Source organism: Berghia stephanieae, chromosome 7 (assembly GCF_034508935.2).
Source record: "Berghia stephanieae isolate SIO BIC M18660-M18661 chromosome 7, UCSD_Bste_1.3, whole genome shotgun sequence".
In the NCBI taxonomy this organism is placed as follows: Eukaryota; Metazoa; Mollusca; class Gastropoda; order Nudibranchia; family Aeolidiidae; genus Berghia; species Berghia stephanieae.
Window position 1 is genome coordinate 59,687,316 of NC_088366.1, and position 7,511 is coordinate 59,694,826.

Below are 7,511 nucleotides of genomic sequence, written 5' to 3' on the forward strand. Positions count from 1 at the left end.
TAAATTCGATTTTCAGCATTTGGCCCACCCCGATATAATACCGGTTTGAGACAGTAAATCACATATTGCTCTTGAACTCATCCCTCTTGCCTCACTCGTTTCACTTTCAGTTTTACTCAGCTGCTTGATGGCTCAATCCAAATCATTAGACTATTATATCAATGTTGTTGTTGTTTTTTAATTGTCGCTGAATTGACCTAAAAGTGATAGCATTCCCTGTAAAACGCCTAAAAGCAAAAGTGAATTCTAAAACTAAATAAAATCACGCACAAATAATTTTATATTTATTGAAAATATATCAATGGTGTTTTATGCAGACTATGTCATTTTCCACGTCAGATTGGTTTTGATGCTGTCCAATGATACTTTTATATTTATTTCCATAATTGCCACGTTATATTTAAATTCAATTCGACTGTTTGCTGTTGCAGAGGGAACAACAGAACCTATACAGATTCTTTTCATTTGGTTTTTTGAATGATGAATAGTGATACCTCCTAGGTGGGGTTCCTACCTCCCATAGTGGGCAGGGAGGTACTTGCTGTGTCTTCTATTCCCCTGTACCTGTTTTCCAACATGCTTTCAGTCTTTGTCTTGGAATGAGATTACTTGGTTTTGTCCTGGCCCTGGCTAGAGTCCTAGCTGGGAGGGAAACAGTCAAATGCATAGTTATTGTTTTGGGAGATGATATTTTTCTTCCTTGTAAATCATCTCTCTGTTATGTATTATTAAATGTGTTATTTCGAATGTATATAATAATGCAAGCATTTGAGTGTATTCCTCTTTGTTGGATCTTGTGCTTATATCTGGATGAGACTTATAGGTGATCTCAAACTAAGTACATTGGTGGTATGCTCATGTAATCTACATCTGATCCCTATTTGTTCCCATTTCCCTTTGTCTTACTTTCTCTTGGGTGCTTTAATTGTAATTCTAGAACTTTTTACTATCCCATTTTCTTCCTTTTTACTGGCGCTGATATAACCTAAATGTGTTGCAAGCGCCGTAAAAACCTTAAAATCAAACAAACAAACAGTGATACCTCAAGAGTGGAGAGGTGAAGTGCTCTTTATGTGCCTCTTCATCTCATTACGGTGAGAATGAAACAAAGGTCTGAAGATGAATTTAAATTTGAAATAGCCAATTATCCGAAAATTTTCGTTAATTGCAATTTCATAACGTATATATATCTATTGCCCTCAATAAGAACAAATAAACTCAACCCAAACTTTATACTTTTAATTATAAACTCAATTTTTAGCACATGGCGGATCACTCTCACATAATACTGATTTGAGTATGGCAGTTAACCCGTTAAATTTATATAATGTATATACGTTTGGAAGCTGGTACAACCCAACATAATCCAATAAAAATATGTAAATATGAACATTTATATGTAGCACATTTCCACAAATTTAGCAAACTCACTACGCTTCACAGGGTACTAATTTATTCCCCCAAGCATGGAACCATATTCCCAGTTCATACAGTGCCAGTTGCCTGTTAGATGTCCTTTTTTGTTCTAAAATTCTCACAATATCCATTACTGCCTACAGCCAGGTACTCATTCACAGCCGAATCCGAGTGGGGAAAGTTTGTAAAGTGCCTTATCCAAGGATATAATGTTGAGGCCAGAATTTTTCCACGATAATTGCCACCTATCTTGCCATTGATCACGCTTAACATTGTTTGACTTTTATGACAAGATGAGTCACTGTACTACTGCTGAGCCACCAACCACTGACTTGAGGCAGCGGATCACGAATATGATTATCATTTTGCTATGGATGTGCTCATTGATTCCATGACTGTTGTCTGGAAATGCTCCCAATTTTCATTTATTTTATGCACTCAATCCTAGATATTTTTTCTACTTTTCAAAATTGGAAAAAATGTAATAAAAATGAACATGTACATTGATAGTTTTATTCAACTACCATTAACATGTAAAATCTAAACAAATTAGATTTGATACTACGCCTATAATTTGTTTCAGAAAAATGTAATAAATAGGCATGGGGTAAAAGTAACCCAGGATAAACTACGGATATAGTCGGTGTTCCAGTTGAGTCAATTGGAACACCGACTATATTGAGTGGGTTAAATTTGCTCGATTTTTAAAAGCCTCAAAGTTGTCTTACTTTAAGGTCATTCATTATCCCATTCATGGTGGACAGAGAGGTTACTTGCTGCGTCTTCTATCCTCCATACACATTTGTTTTCCTTTTTTTACGCTGCTCTCTGTCTTTGCTCTTTGCTCAGTTTTCTTCCTAATCTTGGTGGGGTTCCTTAGCTGAGAGGGAATCAGACAAATATGTAGTTCCTATTTTGAGAGGTGATACCCCCCCCCCCCCCCCCCCCCTGTGAATCATCTCTCTGTTATGTACTTTTATAATTATTAGTTTTTGATATAATGTAGTTTGTAATGCGTATTCCTCATAGTGGGATTCTTTGTTTGTGCTTGGATTCAACTTTTCTTTATTTTTTACGTAAAGTAAAAATGGGCATATTGATAGATTGATCATTGAATCTCCTATTCCCTAATTGAACTAGTCCCCTTTGTCGTGCTTTATCTTTGATGCAGTTCTTCAACTTTTCCTCTATCATCTTTCTTTTAATGGTGCTGAAATGACCTTCTACTACTGGATTTGTAAGTGCCATAACACTCCTTTTCTAAAAAAAAATATGAAATAACAAATTTTTATGTCTTTTGTGTTATGAATTGCGCGTTTTTTTCTTCTTTTTCGTTTTTTATTCCTGATCCTGTTAAGGATCCTATACTGGGAGGGAGACACAGTCAAATGTATGGTATCCCCTTTTTTTGTTCTTTTTTTGAGAGATGATATTTTTTTTCCCTTGTTAATCATCTCTCTGTATTGTACTTTTATAGTTGTTAGTTTTTAATGTATTGTGCTCCCATAGTGGGCAGCGAGGTACTTACTGTGTCTTCTATCTCCCTATATCTGTTTTCCAACTTGCTTTCTGTCTTTGTCTTGGAATGAGATTACTTGGTTTTATCCTGGCCCTAGCCGGATACCCTGGTTGAGAGGGAAACAGTCAAATGTATAATTATTTTTGGGAGATGATATTTTTTCCCTTGTAAATCATCTCTCTGTTATGTAGTTATGTTGGTTTATTCTTAATATATAATTTGTAAACATTTGAGTGTATTCCTCTTAGTGGGGACTTGTGCTGGTGTCCTGGGGAGACTTTTAGGTGATCTCAAACTAAGTGCATTGATAGTGTGCTCTCGGAATCTACATATGTTCCCTATTTGAACCTTTTCCCCTTGTCTTACTTATTCCTCAAGTCCCTTTAATTGTACGTCTAGAGAATGTTTTCACTATCCAGTTTTCTTCCTTTTTACTGGCGCTGATATAACCTAAATGTGTTGCAAGCGCCGTAAAAACCTTAAAATCAAACAAACAAACAGTGATACCTCAAGAGTGGAGAGGTGAAGTGCTCTTTATGTGCCTCTTCATCTCATTACGGTGAGAATGAAACAAAGGTCTGAAGATGAATTTAAATTTGAAATAGCCAATTATCCGAAAATTTTCGTTAATTGCAATTTCATAACGTATATATATCTATTGCCCTCAATAAGAACAAATAAACTCAACCCAAACTTTATACTTTTAATTATAAACTCAATTTTTAGCACATGGCGGATCACTCTCACATAATACTGATTTGAGTATGGCAGTTAACCCGTTAAATTTATATAATGTATATACGTTTGGAAGCTGGTACAACCCAACATAATCCAATAAAAATATGTAAATATGAACATTTATATGTAGCACATTTCCACAAATTTAGCAAACTCACTACGCTTCACAGGGTACTAATTTATTCCCCCAAGCATGGAACCATATTCCCAGTTCATACAGTGCCAGTTGCCTGTTAGATGTCCTTTTTTGTTCTAAAATTCTCACAATATCCATTACTGCCTACAGCCAGGTACTCATTCACAGCCGAATCCGAGTGGGGAAAGTTTGTAAAGTGCCTTATCCAAGGATATAATGTTGAGGCCAGAATTTTTCCACGATAATTGCCACCTATCTTGCCATTGATCACGCTTAACATTGTTTGACTTTTATGACAAGATGAGTCACTGTACTACTGCTGAGCCACCAACCACTGACTTGAGGCAGCGGATCACGAATATGATTATCATTTTGCTATGGATGTGCTCATTGATTCCATGACTGTTGTCTGGAAATGCTCCCAATTTTCATTTATTTTATGCACTCAATCCTAGATATTTTTTCTACTTTTCAAAATTGGAAAAAATGTAATAAAAATGAACATGTACATTGATAGTTTTATTCAACTACCATTAACATGTAAAATCTAAACAAATTAGATTTGATACTACGCCTATAATTTGTTTCAGAAAAATGTAATAAATAGGCATGGGGTAAAAGTAACCCAGGATAAACTACGGATATAGTCGGTGTTCCAGTTGAGTCAATTGGAACACCGACTATATTGAGTGGGTTAAATTTGCTCGATTTTTAAAAGCCTCAAAGTTGTCTTACTTTAAGGTCATTCATTATCCCATTCATGGTGGACAGAGAGGTTACTTGCTGCGTCTTCTATCCTCCATACACATTTGTTTTCCTTTTTTTACGCTGCTCTCTGTCTTTGCTCTTTGCTCAGTTTTCTTCCTAATCTTGGTGGGGTTCCTTAGCTGAGAGGGAATCAGACAAATATGTAGTTCCTATTTTGAGAGGTGATACCCCCCCCCCCCCCCCCCCCTGTGAATCATCTCTCTGTTATGTACTTTTATAATTATTAGTTTTTGATATAATGTAGTTTGTAATGCGTATTCCTCATAGTGGGATTCTTTGTTTGTGCTTGGATTCAACTTTTCTTTATTTTTTACGTAAAGTAAAAATGGGCATATTGATAGATTGATCATTGAATCTCCTATTCCCTAATTGAACTAGTCCCCTTTGTCGTGCTTTATCTTTGATGCAGTTCTTCAACTTTTCCTCTATCATCTTTCTTTTAATGGTGCTGAAATGACCTTCTACTACTGGATTTGTAAGTGCCATAACACTCCTTTTCTAAAAAAAAATATGAAATAACAAATTTTTATGTCTTTTGTGTTATGAATTGCGCGTTTTTTTCTTCTTTTTCGTTTTTTATTCCTGATCCTGTTAAGGATCCTATACTGGGAGGGAGACACAGTCAAATGTATGGTATCCCCTTTTTTTGTTCTTTTTTTGAGAGATGATATTTTTTTTCCCTTGTTAATCATCTCTCTGTATTGTACTTTTATAGTTGTTAGTTTTTTAATGTATTGTGCTCCCATAGTGGGCAGCGAGGTACTTACTGTGTCTTCTATCTCCCTATATCTGTTTTCCAACTTGCTTTCTGTCTTTGTCTTGGAATGAGATTACTTGGTTTTATCCTGGCCCTAGCCGGATACCCTGGTTGAGAGGGAAACAGTCAAATGTATAATTATTTTTGGGAGATGATATTTTTTCCCTTGTAAATCATCTCTCTGTTATGTAGTTATGTTGGTTTATTCTTAATATATAATTTGTAAACATTTGAGTGTATTCCTCTTAGTGGGGACTTGTGCTGGTGTCCTGGGGAGACTTTTAGGTGATCTCAAACTAAGTGCATTGATAGTGTGCTCTCGGAATCTACATATGTTCCCTATTTGAACCTTTTCCCCTTGTCTTACTTATTCCTCAAGTCCCTTTAATTGTACGTCTAGAGAATGTTTTCACTATCCAGTTTTCTTCCTTTTTACTGGCGCTGATATGACCTAAATGTGTTCCAAGCGCCGTAAAACCCTTAAAAACAAACAAACAAATTAATATATTGTCTTTATAATTTATAAGCATTTGAATGTATTCTCGGCGAAATCCCTTGCTCATGTCTGGATGGTACTTAATTGTAAGGGTAATGTCAAATTAGGCACTATCTATAAACAATGGATTGCTCGTAGAATCTTCTGATCCCTATTTGAACCAGTCGCTTTTGTCTTACTTTTCTTTGGGGCTTTTAATTTCAGATATACAACTAATGTGCCATAAAATCTTTTAAAACAATCTATAATTAATCTGTTGATAGTTCCATCTTTTTGTAAACTGGTGCTGAAATGACAAAAGTGCTGCCATCGTAGTTTTAAAAAAAAGAAGTAATCCTTCAGAATCACTAGACCCAAGGAGTCAGAGTTTATCCCGGCTGGGTGGGGTTCCTGACCTCCCATAGTGGGCAGGGAGGTACTTGCTGTGTCTTCTATCCCCTATATCTGTTTTCCAACTTGCTTTCTGTCTTTGTCTTGGAAAGGGATTACTTGGTTTTGTCCTGGCCCTGGCCTGAGTCCTAGCTGGGAGGAAAACAGTCAAATGCATAGTTATTGTTTTGGGAGATGATATTTTTTCCCTTGTAAATCATCTCTCTGTTATGTATTATTATGTTTGTTATTTTTAATGTATAATGTAAGCATTTGAGTGTATTCCTCTTGGTTGGATTTTGTGCTTGTGTCCGGATGAGACATAGGTAATCTCAAACTAAGTACATTGGTGGTTTGCTCTTGGAATCTGCATCTGATCCCTATTTGTTCCCAGTTCCCCTTTGTCTTCCTTTCTCTTGGGTGCTTTAATTGTAATTCTAGAACTTTTTACTATCCCATTTTCTTCCTTTTTACTGGCGCTGATATAACCTAAATGTGTTGCAAGCGCTGTAAAACTCTTAAAAACAAAAACAAAACAGTTTATCCCGGTTTCAATAGCGTGAAACCGACAATAGCAATTGCTTGCTACCCTTTGGATAGGACACTTGTCTATAGCAAATTACTGTCTGTTAGATCTAATAGACCCAGCTACCCATTTACTGCTGAATGGAGCATATATTTCAGTGTATAATTCCTGAATAATGAACTGCAATTTGGAAAGAAAAAAAAAAAAATTTTTAAAACTTTTATCCTCCCTTATCCTTCTATTTTGTGCTTTTACATTGTATTTTATTATTTTGTTGTTTTTTTTTTTTTTACATTTTATTACAAAGAAAATACTTAACAGTAGAAGAAACATTATTATATATTGATAAAAACAAATTTCAGTTTTTGTGATAATTCTGAAAAAAAAATTTTGTTCACTTATGTTTCCTGTACACTTATTTGAAAACAATCGGTAAGTGTCGTTTATTATGTTCACTTACAAAGGCAAAAGTGTGTGTGTCAGTCTGTGTGTAAGAGAAAGAGAGCATTTAATTTGCCTGAATCTGGGGCATATTTTTAATCTTAAGTGTGTGTATCATGTACAAAGGCCTTAGACCCTAATCTCAACAAGCAGATCCAATACGGCTTTGGTTTTCTCTTTGGTCTTTTTAATTTACAATATTTTATACAAATTGTTTGTCTAATTACAAACTTATCACTTGTCGGATCGTGTATATATGACATTGCTGAAATAAAAGCACTTTTTGATTTAACGATTTGTTTAGTTCTTTTTTTTTTTTTTTTATATATTCAATTTAATTGTTGG